General features: G+C 34.6%; 1 long non-coding RNA gene across 1 annotated transcript; it reads left to right on the top strand.

Annotated features, from left to right (window-relative positions):
- Positions 1–651: 651 nt before the first annotated feature.
- Positions 652–16888, top strand: LOC141449181 (uncharacterized). The gene is made up of 3 exons (XR_012455382.1): positions 652–4774; positions 4956–5036; positions 9331–16888. It is a non-coding gene; the product is annotated as an uncharacterized lncRNA (long non-coding RNA).
- The last annotated feature ends 5842 nt before the right edge of the window (positions 16889–22730 follow it).

The raw sequence follows: 22730 nt of genomic DNA, 5'->3' as shown, positions 1-22730 counted from the left end.
TTAGCTTTAATCCCAAACTATAACATTAATAATACTATAATAAACTTTATTAACTAAAAACAACGCTATGAGATGTAGGGCGGAACAACATCAAATAGATTGGTACACTAGAAGACTAGCGCAACAGATATTCTTAATTAACTGATGATTTGAAAGGACTAAAATACTTAGGGCTGAAAGCAGATGCTGCATATGTTGGACGCCCTAATTATTCAGCTATATCTGTTTGCTTTGCTCGCTGATTACAGTTGGGTACATCGCAACAGAAAAATCAGTCTTACGCTCCATTTATCCCTAAAAGCCAAGTACATAGCGCCCTATTGTAGCAAGTACTACTCACAATACCCTACCTCAACTCATTGTGAACGCCACATCTGATATACAAGTGTGAACCCATTGACTCGGCTATAACCTCATTGAAACCTTCCTATTCAACATTTTCCTAACAAATTGGTTTGCTATTGTATTGTCACTGTTACTAGTAAATAATGATTTTCTGCTCCATTAACTTCATTAAGGCAGCACATTAAGCAATTGTCAATTCCTAAAATATTAAAAATTCTAAATAACTTATGCATATAATTTATCAAAAATTTACTTAATATTGTGAAATCTGCTTTAGCGGCGATTAATCTGCAAGGAATTCTTATAAATGCAACATATCTTTAATTGTTTGCTTTTGGCTGCTTAATATTTTCTGAAACTAGCCTTTTGTTCAGAACTCTAGGTTTTTATCTCCATTTCTACGAGAATAGACGAGGGGTGATTTCTCTTTGATTACAGGTTATGTTCGCAGAGATGAAGTGGCTATTGGAAATCCCACAATTTAAAAGAATATTGCTCTTCAGAGAAGAAGTTCTTAGATTTAGATTTAAACTACTCTCAGAGCAACTCTGGCTTACTTCTTCATAAAATGGATTATTATGCCACATATTTTTTGGCAGGCGTTCATTTACAATTTTGTGCGTTTTTTAATGCATGAAGACCCTGCACTTCCTGAAGCACAGAATACATTTGAGGGTTTTTGAGCTGCTAACCTCAGTAAATCTTATACTTGCTCCTCATAAATACTAGAAATAAGTAGGTGTGACTTACGACCTACATTACCGCTTAACTAAATAAATCTGATTCTGTATACTTTATTATTTCATTAATCGTAACCATGATGTCTCTCTTGGGAAACTAGATGACGTAGTCCAATTCTAGTTTTTCAGCTGCACACCTCTTTCAAACACGGCACTATTGTGCTATTCATTACGTTTGTAGGTAGTTTATGACTTATTTTAAAGATTCTATTATTTCCTTTAACTTTGCAAATAAATCTAGATTAGCTGCTTAAAAGTTTAATAACTGTTGTTTTCAATTCAATACAAAGTTTAAACTTAATTAAGTAGTTTCTATGTTGTTAAGTTTGTGATTGGATTCGTTGTAATGTTGGAAGGTTGTACTGCTGCAGGCTACCTTCTATAAGGTCCAATGATAGCGTACGGCACCGGGTGTTCTAACTAGCCATTCAGTCACGGCTAATGTAATCCTGAGCAGGAAGTTGATCTTCAAAGTTATTACCCGCTCTGGCATCAAATAAAGAAATTGGTTACCTTTAGTCTTACTGTTTATATTCTTTATATAAGCTTTATTTTGATCTTCAGAACGTAAAGCTTGAGACATTTTTTTTTTATACACATTAATCATTTTCTTCATTCAGCAAAGGCTGTCATCGCCAGGTGTCAGAGCATTCCTGAAGCCAAATTTTTGTTTCGTAATGTTAAATTGAAAAATAATGAGTAGATTTTAATGGATTTTATTAATGCACTAGCAATCAGCCCATTTTTGTACATTATGGTTATTTGTCATGAAAGATAGGAGTTACAAGCTAAGTTAAAGCAGATTTTTCTGTAACTGGTTTGATAAACTTGTTTGATTGAAAGAAATGGTTCTGTGATTGGTTTGATTGGTGACATAGAAAGGAGCATCACTAAAGGAGTAAAGGATTTAAGAGTTCAAAGGACTGGATTCTTTAGAGGTTTGAGCTTCGATCGAAAGTCACCCTTTCAATGTCTCCGGTCCAGATGGGTTTAGAATGGATTGTACAAGACAGGAGGAAGAGTGTTTCTGCGCCGAATTTTTTCAATACAGGTTGAGGCGGAACTCTGTCCGTTTCCATGTGCTGTTACTGAGATCTTGATTGCTGGATAAGGCGGCTGAACTATCAGCGTAAGTATGGATATAGGATGGTAAATCTGAAAGATGTAATATACAGTATTTATGACCTACATTCAAAAAATGTTGACTTTTAAATTTTAAAGAGCGCCGGGCGGAAAATCAAAGTTCATTTAAAAACTAAAAGTTTCGTCCGTATTAGAGCAAAATCGATTAATATTTAGAGGTCCATTGATAAAAAAAAATTTGTTTTGCTTTTTTGTTAAAAAAAAAAATCCTTATTAAATGTTTTGTATCTTTTCAAATTATTAGCAAAACATGTAATTGTACAAAGCTTATTTAAATATAATTTGCTATAAAGACAATGTAGTTGGATTTACTTTAATGGTTATTTTACTTTCAAAGTTATGAATAATTAAAGAAGCTGTATTTAAAAAAAAAAATATTAAGAAAAATATACATTTTTGCAAAATTTCGATTAATTAACGTTAAAGTCACTTCATTTTTTAAGTGTTTCGTACAGAATTTAATAAACAATTTTGGTTACTGAAACTTCTAAATTAGGGAATAGTTCGCATTTATTGTTATAATTTGAAATTGTTACAATTTTTTTGAAACACCCTAACCCTGAGGTTTTAGAATGGTACCTTTCAGGGCTCCACTTGGAGCCTAGCTGAACGGAGAAATTAATCACTTCTCTCTAAATTTTTTTATTTTTTATTTTTATTTTTATTCCGTTACAGTCAGAGACATACAGAACGGGTTGGCCCAGTTAAAAATTATAAATGTGTTATAAAAAAATTTGTAAATGATATAAACATAAAGTATCCTAAAAGAGATACAATGAAAAGAAAGTAAATAAAAAGTAAACTAAGGAGTAATAATATTAAATAAAAATAATTATCCATCAAATAAGAATCAGACATAATATTTACAAATTAGCTTACCTATATCAAGTAAATAGAAAATTTTCTAAATTAAAAGTGAACACTTCAAAGAAATAGGAATAATAAGGATACAGAATAATAATAATAATAATAATAATAAAAATTATAATACAAAATGTATAAGAAAAGAAAAATAATAGAAATACTGACAATAACAGATCATAGAGCAGTTTGCAGATAAACATAATCTACTAACCAAAAATTAATATTAATAATCATTGTACAAAGGGGAAAAAAAGTCAATAAAATAAATGGGCAAATATATGTGCAAACAAAAATAATAACTTGTCAGTAATATCGTAGTGATTAATTAAACTAAATAAGCAGTTTTCTATATTTTAATAAGTTAATAAAAAAGAAGAAAATGTCATTTAATTTAGACAAATGCCCGGGCTCCAAGAAGGTTAATAAATTTATTAATTGTTGCTCATTACTAATAGAAGGCATTTTTTATGAGATAAATGTAGTTGTGCGATTAGCCTCAATTTATTAATGTGAGTATTGAAAGTAAGATAGAGTTCACAAGAGTAAGAGAAGTTACAAAAAAATCTGTAAATGGTACTATAACGACTGTTTAAAACAAGATCTATATCTTTACTGAACAAATTATTTTTGAAGGAGACTAACAAATTATTGTAGTTATCATGAACTAATTGGAAATCTTGAGACTGCCAAATATGATCTGATCCTATAGAAATTAAATATCTTCTCATTTCTGCCGCCCAATTATATGGCACGGTGAAATTACACAGTTCTAGCAGTCTAGAATAGCATATTTTAGGCAATCGAGAATTTGGCATAGCAAGTAAAGATTGCCACCAATTTAACATGCGTTTAAAAATTTTAAACTGTGTGTGACATCTACCAGTTTCCAGTCTAACGTATGAGTCAGGAGTGGATCTTGAAAGGTGTAATAATAATTTTAAAAATCTTAATTGGCCTCTCTCCAAAACATGAGAATAACAAGGACCCCAAACTTCCGACAGGTATAATAACACGCTCTCAGAGATGGCGTCATACAGATGGATTCTGGCTTTCCAATCATCACATTTAGATGATTGCAACAAGGATCGAACTACAGCTGTAGCAGTACTATTTCTAGCTAGAAAGTGTTCACTTGCTCTAATAAATTTAGCAGAACGAAAAAACGGGACACCTAAGTAGGTGAACTGACTACAAAATTCAATCGGTTGTAGGTTATACATTAAACGTTTAATGTTACTTCTCTCTAAATTAGTAGCGCTGGTAGACTGCTCAAAGGATATTGGTACTTTGAAAATAAGTTATTGCTACTTATTCCATTATTTTGTTTGTTAACATTACTGGTATTTGTAAAGAAGTGGAGAGATATTTTTTTTGGGCTGGAAAGCGGTGGAGCAATATAGTTTCAGGAAACCAGTGTGAATTGTCCAAGAGGAGCGGGGAGCGAATTAAGTAAGTGGGGGCGGTTCTCATTATTTCGTGTGTACGTTGTGCGTGTGTACGTTGTGAGTGCGAGTGAGATAGATAGTGCTGGGAGCGGCGAAAGTTGGGCTACCGTTACTGCTGTGCAAGTCACACTGGTGGGGCAGATAGAGGCAGGCGTGGCCAATCAATAGCTCGGCTACCGTTGCCGCCTCATGCTTGCTGCCTCCAGTTTCGTGAACAGGGAATTGCCTGCCGTCCAGGTATGCTACTAGTGCTGCCCTAACCTATTAACACTTAGTCTAGTTTTGTTTCTCGCTTATTCTATTATAAAAATATATTAACGAGTTCACCTATTTATCGTTCATAAACAAAATTTATTGGATAATATTCACCTATTTGGATGGATAATGGAAAAAATTTTTTCTTTTTTTTTTTTTACAGATACTTTGCAAATGTTTATCATTGCTGCTGTATAATTAGTTCTGGATGAAGCGAGAGGCTTGCTTGCTATATAGACCAGATGTTAGCACCTTCATGTTATTAGCACCGGAAATTAGAAGCTATGTGATCTAGAATAAATGAAGCGGCACGCGGTTTTGTATTTTTTAATTTTATTTTGTAATAACCTGACAGGTTTACACATTTCCTCTCTTAATAGGCTAGTTAACGACTTTATAAAGAGCAGTACCGTTGTAAACATAAAAAAAGTTTTATAAAATTGGGTCACAAAAATGGTCGCACCTCATCTCTGAGGGCAGGTAAAAGACTTTTAGCTACATGTGGTGTGTGTATACATTGTTCTCTGAGAACAACGTCTCAATATTTAGGAGTCTACAACCGCCAAGTGGAGGATGAGGAGGAGGTAACAACACTGTGTTTGTCTTGGTCCGTCGTCTACCCTACCCTAGTTATTTCCAGCGATCCTTCCAATAAAGTAATTAGCTTGAAATCAGCCCGTACTATCTAGAGCCAAGTCTATACCAAGCCAGCATACGCCTACAACCTATAAACGAAAGCTGTTATTAGGGTATGAGTTATTGTTCTTAGAGTACACAACCGGTCGTCGTCACATCCTTATTGGCTACATTCACCAACTGTAAAAATGGGTCTCCTTTTTATAACGTGACTCATTTTAGACCAGAAGTTTTTTTTTGTTTACAATGGAATAATACTTCTCACTTAGATAATAATAGTTTAACTATTTTCGTTAATTAAGTGATAAAGCGACGAGTAAATGGATGGGTTCATTTAATTAACAACTAAAAACTGTAATTGGATATTTATTACATCTTTTGTCAAATCACTATTGTCCCAGTAGCTGCAGTCTTTTTCTCAATATATTTTGAACTATTAAAGTTTTCTGAAGATTATTAGAAGTTTTTAGGCACCTGAATTTTTTTCTTTTTAGCAAATTGGGTGGCCAGTTCTTATTATTATTTTTTGTTTATTTAATACAAAAAAAATGCACAAAAGAGCAGGGTTAATTTCTGCATTGAAATACAATCTCGCAAATACTGCACTTGGCCACTTCTTGAATTTAGCGTTTTATTGCTTGTAACTTAACCTGCAGCAAGTATAATTTATATCAGGCCTTAACATACATAATTAGGGATCATTGTACATGTCAGATATTAGAAGAAAATTTATGAATTACAACTGCATTAAAAGAGAGTCGGGCAAGTATGCATCCCACAGTTTTTTCGATGATGTATGCAGGTACCCTACGAGTTCTTCTTAAAGTGGTAATTGGCATAAATGCAAAAGAAAAATTATTAAAGCTGTTTAGTGTTTTGTCCTTTTTAATAAAAGACTTGGAAGTTACTTGTTGGTATTAATCCATTTGGATAATCTTCTCTTGTTAAATTAGTATTTTAATTAAGATATTAATTATATTTTATTTATTTCCATCTAAATTTGAAGCATTACTGTGAAGTTTAAAGAGGTATACCGGTCCTTTATTTATAATGAGATTTCAGAAGCGGATCTTACTCGCGACAATCTAATTTGGGCCGGCAGTAAATCAAAAGGCAATTATTCAAAACAATCGCCGTGGGGCCTTAAACGGGATATCTGACGCGTTAGCCTTCTCTCTTTCTGTTATGATGTGTACAAAACAACAAAACTCTGTTTTTACTTCTTCTGCTGCACAGACTGGGGGTACCAATAAAATCTCTTGGCTTCCCTTCACTCCACTATCCTCTTCTAGACTTGCTGTCTTCTTGCCGGTTCTTTTACAAAAGAAAAAAAAAAGATTGGCTGGACGCGGGGTTGGTTGGTTTGGTTGGGGGTGCTAGCGGCGGCACGATTGTGTCTCAATCTCAGGTGTGCCGACCTCAGTGGGGGTATAACGTCTTCTTCATCTCTTGGCTGAAAGGAAATTGTTAAGAGAAGGGGTCTTACCATCAGGTAAGAAACTCTAAAGTCCAACTGGCTTGATTTACAACCTTACCTGTCTAAAGCTATTATTATAACTACATCATCATCAACTTCATCATAATCAACTACAGCAACAACGCAACACATCACCAAACATCATTGGGCCGGCCGCCGCTGTGGTTGCTTTTGATTTAAAACAATTTCACACGGACTCATCGCCAAGTCATTAATAAAGGCCTGCACTGTGTTGTACGTCTCTTGATCTGAGTGATCGCTTGCCTCTCCTGACCCGAGGATGTGTTGGGAGGTTATTGGTTATGACAAGTACTCGTTATTTCTCTCTGTATGATTAAGTCATATGTGTTAGGAGTCTTTCTTTCCATATATAAATATATATATATATATATATATATAATTTTTATTGAATATTCAAAGAGTTAGACATGGCAAATGATCTGATAAATTAGTTGCATCGAATCTAATTACATTTAGTTCTTGTTATGTTAAGGTAATGGACTCTTATTAATGATTACCCAAACCCTCATCATCATCACTCATAATTATACACTTGTATATTTAATTTAACAAATGGAAAAAAAGTCTGGTCACAGACCTTTCACTTTTTTTTAATCTTTTCTTAATTAAATTTTCTCGAAACAGAATTTGGCCTAAAAAGTTAGTTGAAAACCAGTTTGAACCCAATCTAATAGTTATGTCCACGTTCAAATGATTCACATGGCATTTGCCTAGAAAATGAGACTACCTCGAATATAAATTATAATTTCAAAGCAAGTTGAATGCAATTTTTAACTTCGGCAGGACCAAGAACCTTTATTCTCTCTTTATTCTATGGATATTTACCTAGGTGTACTCAATGGGATCGAAGAAGGAAGAAGTGGAAGAGGATTACTGTTACCTCGTGGCCGTCATGGGAAAGAGGCTGCGCTATTCCTCAAATTGGTCATCTGAATGTTAGAACTGTTGCAGGTTCAATTGATACACAATGGACCACAATCCCTCAATACTGGTTATTCTGACAAATGGGACAGTCTTTGGGTTAACACGAATAATTATTACTTATTATAATCCACAGGCTAGGAACTTTTTTCTTGAGGATTTACTTATTTCTATGAATGAAATTCTTATCTTCTTAAGTGCTTTAGAAACACTGGTTATTTTTTGATCAAACACTTTTCAAATGATGGTTTGTTTCAGTGTTTCGATGGTAGTGTATTAAGTTGAGAATAGTCATATAAATTCCAGGACTTTGTCATCAAATCTCAAATGCTGTTTATCCGTTAAAAATGAATTACACTTAGTTATATACGTCGATTTCTTGATATTAGGAATTTTAGGCTATCCTCGGCTAGACAAAGCGTCTTATTTATCATCCGTTTGATAGCTTTTCTTAGACTCGGCTGAGTCTGAATCGACTGGTTGACTTGACTTTCGAGTTACTCTGGGTAATGAGGCGGGGAAGCGCTTGAATCTGAAAGGGCCCTGTGCAGTTCTCACGGGACCTAAACATTTTTTTTTGGCATCGGAAAATATTTTTTAAGAGAAGTCATCAGAAAGTGGGTGCTAACAAGTCGCATGAGTGATCAAGAGAATTTCAAAAAGTTTATCAGCTTATTATTCTCCACTAAACTTTCGGCGGTATTACACCATAAGATTGATCGAAAGCCACCAATACATTAAAGAAATATGCAGAGGATTAATTGTTTACAGTCTGTCAAGAAGTAGATGAAAAGGGCAGTGCACATATTACGTAGTATGAAGGAGTAATTCGCTCTGGCTTTTGGAGAGCAAAAATCCATTCTTCCTATCTAGAATGAAACTCTTCACACTTCAAATTAAATAGACTGATAAAGCTTCTTTAACTGGTAGGTAACCTTCTTGATCACGGTGACGTAGCCTTCTAATGTACCTGCAGTTTTAGGTTTTAACCCAATTTGACTTTGAACATAGAGTTCGTGCTGTTTTTGAAGTATTGTGATCGCTCTTTAAAACGCTAAATACTAGGGGTTTGCTTTATCTGCGAAGATCATAAATTTCTATAAAATAGGGAAAAGAGTAGTCCTGCAGAATGAAGGGGGTTCCCAGGTCGAACATCTTTAGATTATTTCTTTCAGTTGCCTCATACAGCTTACTGTCCGCAAAATATTTAATAAAAGTGTTGATTAATAACAAATTAAGAGGCTAATAACGTTTATTTGAATATTTTATGAGCATACTTAAATTAAACGGTTTCTTAGGAAGTGACAGAGAAATGCTCCCGAGAGTCGTTCCAAAATATTGTACGCTTCTAGCAACTGTAGAATATACAACCGAAAGTCTGTATTGGAGGAAAGGTGACTGCAGAGGGAGTTTTCTTTTTTTCTAGTTGTTAAACACTTAACTCACTGTGAAGTCACATTCACTTACCATTATGTTGTTCTAGGAAGGAATAAATCTGAATGCGCTGCTCAAGTTATCCTTATCTCATGGAAGCCCCGAAGAAGAAAGAAGTGTAAGAGAGTCACTGTTACCTCGCGGCCGAAATGGAGAAGAGGCTGCGCTATTTCTCAAATAGAACGATGAAAAAGATAGGGCTGGTTCTGTTCCACCAATATATTTGTAAACTGAGGCATTCAAAGTCAACAGTAACTATGAGAATACCAGTATACTGGTTTTTACCAGCCCTCGCAAACAATAGTGGTTAATGTGAAAACAAAACTAATGAAATAAAAGAATTTAATTTGAAATTAATTTTTATAATTTTGTGTCAGGTGTGCCCTTTGGTTAAAAACTTTTCTTAAATGAGTATTGGTTTTAGCGGTGTTCAGGGTGAAGCTGTAACGAAACTCTCCCCTAAATTGAATCTTGTACAAAATTTAAATTTTTTTTTTTGGGTACAAATTCTAATCATATGTGCTTATTCCGTCCAGTGTTTTACATAGTTGCGAATCGATAAGTAAACTAAAAAGTACAAATTCTATATCCAAGAAAGTTTTCTCATTTTAATTGCTGAGAAAGACCTATGTGTTGATCGCACCAGATTTTGTAGCTGTATTCCGACATTCTTGGATAGAAGACATAGACGTGTTGTCGCCAAGATGCTTACATTTCTCTGGAGTAGATTATCACTACGTTGTCGTCTTATTCCTCCTTCCGAAAATTCTAAAATTTCTTTTGTACAAATTCTTAATTTCTCTTAACGTACACTCTTCTACTTTGGAGCCATTTGTATTCTAAGTACGAAAAAGTTGTTTTAAGCTTATTTGATGTTAAGTTTTGCGTAACCAGTACCTATCTTAGTTTGGTTTGGTTGGTTGAAAAACCTTTAAAAATTATAACAAGTTGGTAGAGAAAACGAGGCAGATGGTGTAACTTTCCCCCTTGTGTGGATATATAAAATACGTGCGTTGCCTTAAAAATTGAGTACGCTAGAAGACAGACCGTCAGTGTTTTGTATTAGAACGACGCTGTACTGTTGAAGGGGGCTTGTTGTCGGTTGGCGCGTTAACAGATTGATGTTGTAAACAAGGTACCAACCCTCTCAGTAGTTAGCGCTTACTTGCAGCTACCTCTATCACAGCGTCGACTTCACTTGATGTTGATGGATGACTGCCATCTAATTAGAATGCTAACTGAAGGACCACACCACCTCTATCGTTGGATAAACCTTATCAGCAAACCTCTTTTCTGATCACAGAATTGGGGGTGAAGTAACCATTACTGATTTGCATGGCGTCGCCACTTTTTCAAATTACAAGACTGTTTAGGAACTTTCTGCACTTTACCGTTTTCAAATTGCCAGGTTTTACTTTTTCCTTTTTCTTCTTAGTCTTTTACTTCGTAACAATAAGTAATTAATAAATATTAAAATCGATTTCAGGATTTACAGGAAATATGCTTAAATTTTTTTTTTTTTTAATGAATTGGCCTGTGCATGTGTCACCAATAAGTTTAGCATAACTCAAAATAAGTAAAACCGCAGAAATTTCTATTAGAGACTTGGTTTGGATACCTACAATAAGCTTCTGGATAAAATCAGCCAGCTAACTAGATCTGCCATTTTTGCTGAATCCAATATTCAGTTTCATCTGATTTTAGGCTCTTTCCTTTTCCTTTATGTGATTTCCGTCCATGTCACCTTATCAGGTAGTTGGACTTAAAGCCCGCCTGAAAAAATAGGCATTACTTTACTTTTTTTTACCTTTTACTATAACTATTCCCGAGCATATTATAAGGTTCTTGTGTAGGAGGACGGAAACTGGATTTTATTCTAAAGTGCAGACTTTTTGTTAATCATTAAATATGTAAATTAAAATGCCAAATTTTAATATATTGCCATTTCACTAACTAAATATTTCCTGCTTTCAGTTTAGTTTGGTTGATTTCCTTTGATTAATCTTTTTGAAAAAATAAATCAATCAAAAACGTGAAATGGCGGAAAATACTGAAATGATATTTGGTTAATTTCCATCAGGAGACGCGATATTGAGGTTTTTGACATCTGATAACCAGAAGTACAAAATTACAAAATAACTTTTCGAGATTTTTGAATTTTCTCGAATTACAATACCATTATTAAAGTTCTTCTTTTTGAAATGATGCAACAGGTGTATGTTGTAGACTTGGGCTTCTTCAGTGATCGGTAATCATCTTTCCTTTTTGGAAACAACATGCCTTTCACGCTCTTTCATTCGAGCCTTCTCTGCGAGGCTAATATGTCTTGGGTTCGATTCCGCCTCCGTCCACGACACCTAATTAGTAGTTGGACGTTAAGCCACGCCTGAAGAAAAATAGGCGATTACTTTGCTTTATTTACATTCGAGCCTTCTCTGTACGGCTGTTCTTCCATCTACCCCTTCATTTCCATCCTACTACCAGTTAAATCATTGTTTACATTCTTGGAAGGTGTCCGAACCATTTAAATGCTCCATCCTGGCGAAAGAGAATTTTGTTAATCACACTAGCAGCATCTGTACAGTTCCTTATTCTTCTTTCTTCGCTACGTATAGTTGGCACCTGGTCCTAAAACACGCTTCAGTAGCATTTGGTCAAAGAAAAACAACCCTGGAAAACAAACCTAGAGACGAACTGGCTCTTCAGTGCTCAATATGTGAACTTGAATGAAATTCTGAGTCCTCATAAAAAAAAAAAGTCTAGCAAAAATTGAAACATCGCTTCAGCAAAGTCTCGCTTAGTTTTAATAATTTTGACCATAATTTGGAATCCTATAAAGGATCACCAAGTTTAGATTAGTTTTGGATGTACTGTACATGTGATTGTTGTGATTGATTTATTGTAGCACCATTAAATGTTAGCGAATATTCTTAGGTTGCAAACATCTTTAAAGTTGTAACTTGGTGGTTAGGCTAAACCCAAACGATTTATCTTTGATTGTACCCAGCTCTACAGACCTAACCTCAGGATTTAGTTTTGCAAGTCACAGATGTACGAAGTGTATGTTGTTGGGTCAGTAGAATAAAAACATTTATTCATTTAGAAAGGATTAGGTCAGATGCCACCCCTTCAGTTATTTCTTCCAAGATGTCTCTTATAGCTCACACTAGCAACTATTCAGTGATGGCGAGTAATGATTTGGTGCCGGCTGCCGGGAGAAAAAAACTCCTGAAGGCCAATAACCTCTGATGTTGACGCGTCTGAAGTTTATAAAGATCAAAAATTCACATCGCCTATTTTCAGATGTTATAATTGACAGAAGGTTTTATATAATATCTCATACACCTAGCATGAAGACAATTACTAGGTAATTTTGTTAGAAAGTGACCGTAAATAATTCTTGTAAATATTTGCAGTAAGTGGAACAACACTGCCACAATGAACAGTTTTTTCTAACCGTAAACTGAAATTTATCTTTTCAACTTAACTGGTGGTCACATTTCACTCTATTCTTATAAAAGTCTAAAGTATATAATCCACGTAACTGTTGTATTAATCTGCACTTCTGAACTTGCAATACTGCTAAAGTCATCTAGTCACATTATCTGTTAATATTTCTTCCAGGTTAATGTGACGTCTAATACCTCAGGCACGTTCCTGAAAAGTAATATAAAAATGTGGGAAAGCAAAGTAATTGTTACTTCTTTGTTTTAAACGTTGAAGAGAAAGTTGAAGTAGATTATAGGAGTACATGATCACATTGCATTTCCTGTTTAGTAGATTTCAAGCAGGAGTTTGACACCGTTGATGGTGTTGCGTTATTGACCGATCTCCCAGTTTTAGAAATATCCAAAACTGGCAAAAAGACTAATGATCCTGAAATAGAATAACTCAAAATGCAGAATCTTTGAGCAAAGTGCGTTTAGAACATCGTTTGAATAATGGTATTTACTACAAGGAGATCCTGCTTCTGGTTAATAGGCCCACCAAGGATTTTGCGTTTGCGGATGTGTTTAAAAAAAAAAAAAAAAAAAAAAAAAAAAAAAAGAATTGTTGCACCTATGAGGAGAGTTCTTGAAGAGCAGGATCAGAGCGGCAATCATGTAAGACGTAAGGTCTTGCGAAACACAATTAAAGATGGTTACAAATTTGGGAAAACACTAGAGCAGTAAATTTCTAAATTTGTTGTAGTAAATTCCAGAGGTCTTTAAGAGTGATAAGAATTTTGGATGACATTTAATTTGCTTAACTTTTAATTTCGCCCCATTAGTCCATTACTGTGGCCGAAAGAATTTTCTTAATTTAGTTATAGATAAATTGGTTTGCTTCAGTCTGGATATTACAGCTGCCCTATTCCTTGAACAATCTTTCACGAATTTTTACAAATTATCATATAATCAGGCGCCACAGTTGCCTAGCGGTAAAGAGGGGATGCCCGCAATGCTAGGATGTGCACTGGGTTCGATTCTCGGTCTAGGCTGTGGATTTTATTTAATATATGATAGAAGAATTCAATGTAAAATATGTTTGTTATTCGCTTCCGTCCACGACACCTAATTTGGTAATTGGACGTAAAACTCGCATGAAAAACTAGGCATTATTTTACTCTTTTTATTTATAATCTATCAGCAACAAATTAACATATTGTTGTATAATAACGCAAAGTTCGATCCAAAGAAAGAATCTTTAATTGCTAAATTAAATTTATGAGATTTTGAGAACGTGTTAGTTATCCTAAAATGAAAGTCAAGTGGTGAGGAAGTTACTAGAATTAAGTTACGACATTATGACGTCACTATTAATGTTCTATTCAGTGAATGTTATTATTAGTTGCTAGTGGACGATCAGCGAGCCGTACATGAAGGATGTATGCGAGGTGCTTATCGTGCTCATCATTTGGCGACTTAGTGCCCCTTATCAGTCAAGTGTTCCTAACTGGACAGATGGTGTTATGCTGGTTGTTCAGGGTACATTTTCCTTGAATGGAAGCTGGGTCCGACACCGTTCACGGGGTGTTAACCCCCATCCTGGGGGTGTTGCTCCAACCCTGTGCACACCACATCCATTCCCCTCAATGTAGATCCCCTCTAGGGCCGTCTTCTCCTTCTATCTGATACTATTTAGTAAATAAAAGCTGCCCCACAATTCGATTAGAATCTCTTCCAGTAAGATAAGGGTTGGAATAATAAGCTGATTACTTACTAGGGTCATATGTCTTTAATAACCATAATATTGCGTAATTCTTGTCGTATTTTCTGTATTAATCAACCTTACTGAGCAATTCATTTTTTATTTGTTTCATACTATTTTCAAATAAAGTTAACGTACTTTACTATGAAGATTATACATATTACCTATTAAATAAAAACTGGGTGGGTATCGAATCCAGCACCAGAATATATTTAAATTTATTTATTATCCCATGATGAGGATTCTGTCTTATTAAATAGCGATCAAATATAGATCCTGTATCTTAAGGCATTCGGTTATCCGTTGTCTAATCCGCAGCAGGACCTGTCTTCTTTTGTTGTACTATCTAAGATTCCGCCTCTTGCTTTTTGTTCGTTTAGGCGTCTTTTTACAATTTCGGCCTTCCATCTCTTCTCGTTCCTAGGCGAGTCTTCCGATTCAAAAAATCCAAATTATCTGTCTTAAAATCTGCCTTCTGCTACTTTACTTATGTAGGTCCTATAGAACCTGTAAGTTTCTCTTTAGGGCAATTTCATTTAAATTTGGTACTTTATAAATGTGCTGTGGTCCTTCTGAAGATTTAGCGTTCTGATCCCTTGCCAGTCCTTAGATACTCTCTATCATAATGACTGTTCTAGAACTTGATAGGAGATGGACAAACCGTCACAAAGTTTTGGTTGTTTCATTATTGTTTGATACATACCCAAATTGATTATGGATTTTTTATGGATGAATATCCGTTATTTGAAATTATCACAGGTTTTTTTAATCTGCCATAAATTGTAAATATTAATAAGACGCGTGTACTTAAGGGTAAACCTAGCTCTAAATCCATTAAAGCCATACAGTCTATTTATTTCTTAAACATGGTTGGCATTGCTGTGAATTTTTCAATGTTTGACAGTACGAACAACTTTTACCCAAAACGCAGCCTCAGCTTGCACGTTGTCTCCTCTCTCTTACAACCACACTTACACCGAACTCACGACACATTTAATACTTTCGTACAATCTGAGCACGAGAAAATCTTACTTGATTTGATATAAAGACACTCTTTTAGGTCTACAGCAACAGTCCACGAGACTAGCTCAGGCAGCCGGGACGTTTTACTAGGAGTCAAATAATTTGTAGCTTGTAAAGAGATAGTCGACGGCGTAAGGTACTTTTCGTTGGTTCCTTAAAGATAAATAGCGCTTTGCACAGATTGTTTCGTGGTACATGAATAGTGTGTCTGTATGCATGATAATGAGCAAAATAATCTACCTGAACTTACGCTAAACTAAGTTCTCAACTATTTCTGCAAGCCTCATGTGTATTTTGCGATGTTTGGCGTGAAATTGTGTTACTCGTGTTAGACTGGGATTCCCGCCGGGAATAAGTGAATTTTTCGTATAAAAAAACATTCTTTGTTCGTAAAACTAATTTAAGAGGAATCTCTAGATAGTATCAGAATGCAAATATGCATAAAAAGTGTGTAGTTTCATTAACAGTTGGAAATTAAATTGGTAAAATTAATAAAAATTCTACTTTTCAGAATCTATCAATTCAATGAGAAATGAATCTGTGTTGACAGATTGCCATGTCGATTGGATTCAGTATGATGTAGATTATCCTATCTTTGAAGATGATATAAAAAAATTCGGAATAAAGATATGTTCATTCAACAAGATAATTTGATCTGGACAACTCCATCCCATCGGTGTTAAAACAATATCTTTCCGTAATTCCCAATATCGTTTATCATCTGCTAATAATCCTTCATGCCCTACCATTACAAATAATAATAATAATAATAACAACAATAATAATGCACAGATTAAGAAAAACAGCAAGAAAAACTTACACAAATTATTATTATTACTAAGTTTTTCCAGATGTCATTTTTGGAATTAAGCTCACTTTCGATGGATGCGTGGTACATCAGTCAGAAGTCGTTTAACATCATGCTGTTTATTTTTGTTTTACCAATTGAGATTTCCATTGGAGTACGGATTCTTGTTTATGTTCGCCTTTAAGACAGAATTATAGTTGTTCCACACTCTCGATCGAATCAAGCTAAAGCGTTTGAAATGTAAACAAGGATCGTTGTATAGACTAATCAGGACGACGAGGAATTAAGTCATTCTACCCAATTTCCTGCATAGTCTTCTCGCTGAGATGTGAAGTTCCTTGTCAAACTTCTCTTTAAGGTGGTTGACTATTCCAAAATTCTTTTTGTTTTCAACTCCCATGTTCATTCTCATTTCACCCGAAATTCCCTGATTTTCCTCAACTCCATAGACACAATTTAACTGCCTTATACAGAATAAGCAAACTCTCTTAAAGAAAACATCTTTCTTTCTTTAAAAGTTATAAGCAAATATCGTCTCTTCTATTCTCATTCTTGTATCTTGCATAAATAATACTGCTTACTTTACGTTTGTAGATGTTTCATTTTTTTTATTTTTCGTTATTATCAATAATTATTTATCTTTAGTTCATATCAATTTGGAAATGGTCCCATATATTGTTTATAAAAAATAATCTGTGAAAGAAATAATTTAGGATTATAACAAAATTTAATTTAAAATTGTAAATAGCATGATAAATAATATTAATTACTATTGTAAATAAAATAAGGTTTATTAATATGGAACCTTGAGTGATTGCGTCTGCGAACAATAGTTCTCTAGAAAAAATATTTTTGTTCAATATTTCTGGAACATGCGACAAGTTCATAACAGTGTAAAATTTGCGGCATATTTACGAAGTGTTTATATATATTTATGTACTCCATAAAAAAAAAATGCTGTAACTGAGCGCAATGAGCCGGAAATAAGGAATAATAATGGAGAATGAGAGGAGGCTGTAAAGAAGAAAAGTGCATCAGATTGATAAACAACATCGTCTTGTGTTATAGAGAGAAGGTTCCCACGGAAGTGGCCATTGTGTTGTCGATCACTGGCCACTGTCCATCTAAATGTCACTTCTATTCCATCCTCTCCCACTATATCTGCATTATTACTCCTGTCCAGTTAGTTTGTCCTTGCTGAATGTTTTCATCTTTAAACAAGGAAATCTCACAAATTGTTCCTTTTCTTTTCCTAGTTTTATTGTCATTTTTGTTAACACATTTTATCTTTTTCTATCTTGAAAGAATAATAATTTTGACTAGAATATTTAAGTTGTAGCATTAAATTCTCAGGCTCACTTATTCGAGGCTATCTTCAGTCAGAGTAGTTCGAAAGAGTGTTCATTGATTAAATTTGCTTTATTATAAATGTTCATTCATGTGAAGAGCGAAGATCTAAAAGAGAAGATTTGTTACCCCAATCTATGGAGCACTCAAACACGAACTGAAAAGCTAATCTTGCTAGATCGGAATGTTCGATTCTTTTTTAGCAATCGAATAAAACATAAGACACTCTTTCGTATACACCATTGCTGGAAACATAATAAGATTATATCCTACAAGTGTTTGGGCAGAAAGCCTATGTCATAGCCACCATAGGGTCTTCTATGACACCCACTAGTTATAGCTCTCCTTTCTTCTAGTCCTGTCTGTTTAAGGGACATGAATTTTTCCTTAATGGGTAGAAGGAGTGAATTTTTTTTTGCCGTACAACCCCTTCAAACTGGTATGTATAATAAATACAGACTACTACGTTCATCCTTTGCTGAGAACATAGGCTTATCTACCGCTTGGCTCTTTGCTGTACAGGTGTTTCTTCAACCTACTCTGGCCTGTGGAGAAGCCTAGAATTAATCTAATAGCCGTGCAGTCTACGAGTAAATGACTGTTCGGCAGGTAGCTGCTAATTAACTGTTTTGCCTTCATCTGCAACTTATTAAGCACCAATATTTTGAAGGCTGCTCTGAAAAAAGATATTTTGTGATGCCGCAAAAAGATTTCATTCAAGTTCAGGTGGATAATGCGCTGGACCCTTTTTGGATAAAGCGATCTATGCCTTGATGCCTCCTACAACTCGTGGTCACCAAGACTATAGCAAGATCTAATACTGGCTACTGATTTTCAAGACAGTCTACTCAGGCACTAGCCTTCAGCAGACTTCATAGGATTTTATATGAGGTTACCTAGCCTACAAAAGAATATGAAGGGATTAGAATCGAATATTCCCCGTCTTACGGTCTTAGAGGCGCAAAGATAATTGCAGCCCATTTTTTCCTTAAAGATTGTGGCTAGCTTAACGAGGCTCACCGAAATTCAAACCTCAGATCCCATTGCTTCCCTCGCTATGGAGCGGACAGTGTACCACCACTGGTGGTCCGAATTTTCCAAGCTTAAAAACTTTGAAAGTTGGCCGATGGTGTACTTAGGAGCTTTCCTGTATGGAAGGAATAACAAAACCAGGTCTATTCCCATCTTTCTGTTACTCATTTTATGTTGTAAAACAGAAAATTTCTTCGGTTTCTTAATATGTCAAGGCTTTTAGCCTTCACTTACCTCTTGCACTATGGCAGATCAGTTACCTAGACAACCATGGTTTAAGAGAACTGTCACTAATAAATGGGTTGTTACGACAATAAGCAGGCTGAGAGCGAACCACGCGGTGTGCGGATCGTATCTACACAGGATCAACAAAAGGTCCTCTCCTCTTTGCGTAGATTGCAATGAGGAGGAGGATTTCAAACATGTAATAATGATATGTCCACGTTATGTGGTAGAAAGGAAACGAATGTTTGACGATATATACAGGTATTTAGATGCACCATTTCGCTACGAAGACATTATATTCTCCACCAACATTTATGTGCTTAAGTCGATAGCAGAGCTAGCAATGAAATATGAATGTATTTAAAAGCTATAGCCGAATTAGAATGAATGGAAGAAAATGCTTAGAGAAGGATTACGTGATTTTAATTTTGGTTAAGCTATAAGGATGGCAGGAGCACAGAATGCTGCTCCATCCATTAGCAGTAGTTTATGTAAATAGCAGTATATAGTAGAATGATGAATGTGTGAAGCGAATGTATTTGTAGGTAAGAATGGAGAGTGAGTGATATTCTAGTGATAAGCACCTAGACGATGCTGGCTGTATGGCGGAAGCCAATGCCAACCAAAAAAAAAAAAACCTCTTGCACGAGGTAGAACGATCTTGCAGGCTGTTTGAGGTTGAGTTTTCAGTCGAAATGTATTTTTAGCGATCCTCTAGGACAGGTATGGCCAAGCTTTTATCCCTTAGGGGCTAATTATTCTGAAATATTTAGTCTGCGGGCGACTTTAAATATGGGCAAACTATTTTAGAATTTTTCAAATTTTTCATTGATATTTTACTAAATACAAGTAATTAACAAGAATTTCAATTAAAAAAATATTATGACAAACAAAGAGAACAAATAATTTTTTTTTTTTAGAGATGAAATACTTACTAACTTAAAAAAAAAAAGTAGGTACATTGTAAATAAGCAAACGAATAACAATTTTTAATTGGACGATACCTGACATTGCGTAAGAGCAGCAAGTTTTTCAAAATTTGGCTCATATGAACTTAAGGCAATTCTCAAACATGATTCCAAATGTTGATTTGTTAATTGCGATCGATGTTTTGTTTTGATCGCATTCATAAATGAAAATGCGAATTCACGTAAATATGTTGATACAAAGAAGGCATTAAAACTTGCAACAATTGTCCGAATATTTGGATATTTATCTTTTTAGTTGTTTAGTTTCTGAGCTACACTTTCAACATCGATGTTGTCATTAAATGGGCAAGACAAAAAAAAGGCAATATCTTCAAGTTCACTTAATGTTAGAACTTCTTTCAAATTCTTTTAGAAGCAGTGCAATAATATCGGCATATTTGTTATAAGTAAGATTCTTTTTATTTTTAGACTCATCAGCCAGATTTTGATAATGCTTTAAATCACGACGTTTTAATTGCATTGCAAGCATATGAAGTTTCACTTTAAATTATTTCAAAATGCTTATCATATCTGTTACTGTTTCACCTTTACCCTTTAGTTGCAGATTTAATTGGTGTAATTTTTCAGTACCATCGCAGAAAAAAGCAAGATCAAGAAGTCATTCTTCATCATTTAATTGTGGATATGAATCACCTTTAGTTCGTAAATATGAGCATATTTTTGTGGCAGAAGTTCTCCAAATCTCGTTAAAATTCATTTGCATTGTTCATTGGGATAAATACAAACAGTATGGGTACATTGCACAGACAGCCTATTATTGTAAGAATAAATTATCGAATTAAGGTTTTCAAACATTAATTTAGGTGAAAGCAAGTTGTTCAACTTTAGCTTCGCGGGCTACATTAAAAACCTTTGCGGTCGACGTGTTGGCCACCTCTGCTCTAGGAAGTTGTAAAAGTGTGGTAAGTTTATCTCAAAAACGAATGTGCGCACCATAAGTTCCATTCTTTTTTACGTGCGCAGATGATATTTTTATTATGATAGAAACCCATCAATACCAACCATCTTCTCCTCCTTAATGGGATCATCAAGGAAGGCTTAATGAGAGTAAGCCTCAATCATCATCACTCTATACCGTCTTATTCTTTCTCCAGGTTTCTATATTGACCTGGTTTGCTTACTTATACCACTTTCTCTTCTAGCAATATTAGGTAATTATATTTTCTTAATACTTGTACTTGACTAAAAAGGTAGTTGAATTCAGTTATTATACTTGTAAACTTAGATAAAATCGAATTGGTAAAGACCTCCAATCAGAACCTATTTCAATTAATTTAACGGAAACAAAAGTTGCAAAATAACTTGATAGCTTTAACTTTTTGTGGTAAATATTATACAGAAATAGATAGTAGATCTGCAAGAGATTGGCTGTGGACTCCGACGCGTAGATCACGGGATCGAATCCTGTCCGTTCTTCTTAGTTACCACTTCCCAGAAAGACACTGTACAGTGGAAAAGTTACCGGATGGCCAATGACATTAAACGTTGACGCGCTTTAGTGATAATAATAATTTTAAAAAAACCTGCATGTTAGTTTTGTGAATAAAAAGTTTATTATAAATCAGCTGAATATTTTTCAGAACAAAATCTTAATATTCCTAATGTAAATTACACTGGAATTCTGTTTCAGACAACAATTTGTTGATCTACATGTATGTCTAAAGAAAATTGACTTGCTATTACCTTATTTTCGAATCTAATCAGAACATTGAATTTGAACTACTTTTATTTACCTTGCCATCGTACAACTTTAAAGAAGAAGTTCCTTTTATTCAGGCGACCACAAAATCTGGGGAAGAAAAAAAAGCAGCGTATTTCCAGTAAAGACACAAAGCATAAACCTGAAGTCATCATCACGGTAGAGATACTTCAGGCGCCACGGTAGCCGAGCGGTTAGAGGCGAGCCCTGCGAAGCTAATATGTATTGTGGTACTGGGTTCGATTCGCAGTCTTAGGCCTTGGATTTTTTTTAATGGTTAATGAAAAGAAATTATTGTAAGACGCCACGGTAGCCGAGCGGTTAGAGAGGCGAGACTTGCGAAGCTAATATGTATGTATTGTGGTGCTGGGTTCGATTCCCGGTCTCAGGCCTTGGATTTTATTTAATGGTTAATAAAAGAAATTTACAGTAAAGTATGTTTGCTAGTCGCCTCCGTCCACGACACCTAATTGGTAGTTGGACGTTAAGCCCCACCTGAAAAATAGGCGATTACTTTACTGTACTTACTTTCTTCTCTTTACAATGGATAAGAATCAGTTAAAACATGAAGACTCAAGAAATTGCATGCAATAAGTGAAATCTGTACGCTTCTATCTTGTCACAGATTTTTATCTTAATCGAAATATCTTTTATTAAATCACAATTGGCTTTTATTCATATCACACAAACTTTCTTATTTCAAAATAAAGTAATAAATTATTTTTTATGCGTAGTTTTGACTATTTGTCATCTTTAAAAATTATTATTTAATCCTCTTTTTTCTTTTTTTTTTTTTACACACATCTTATTTATCTTGCACAACTTAATAATTTATAAGAAAGATATTTTGTGAGCGGTAGAGTTGCGTGTTACAGAATGAAGTGGAATGCACACTAAGAGGGACGAATGAGAGTGGTTGTATTATTAGGATCTGTGAGAGAGTAGATGACCAGTGTGCCTGTAACTGAAAGTACCAATTCTTACAGCTGCAATCAAGTAGAAATAAAACTGGTGATACATAAATTGTCCATAATATTTAAATTATAAAGTGTGTGGTGAACAGAATTAAACTGTTGGTTCTCTAATAAATCATTAAATGCAATACTATAGAACATGGAGACAGTTTGAAAGTGTTT

Source organism: Rhodnius prolixus, unplaced genomic scaffold, assembly GCF_049639745.1.
Source record: "Rhodnius prolixus isolate KJV_2025 unplaced genomic scaffold, Rpr scaffold_2, whole genome shotgun sequence".
NCBI lineage: Eukaryota > Metazoa > Arthropoda > Insecta > Hemiptera > Reduviidae > Rhodnius > Rhodnius prolixus.
Note: the sequence above shows the minus strand (reverse complement) of the source record. Positions and strands in the feature narration are given on the sequence as shown.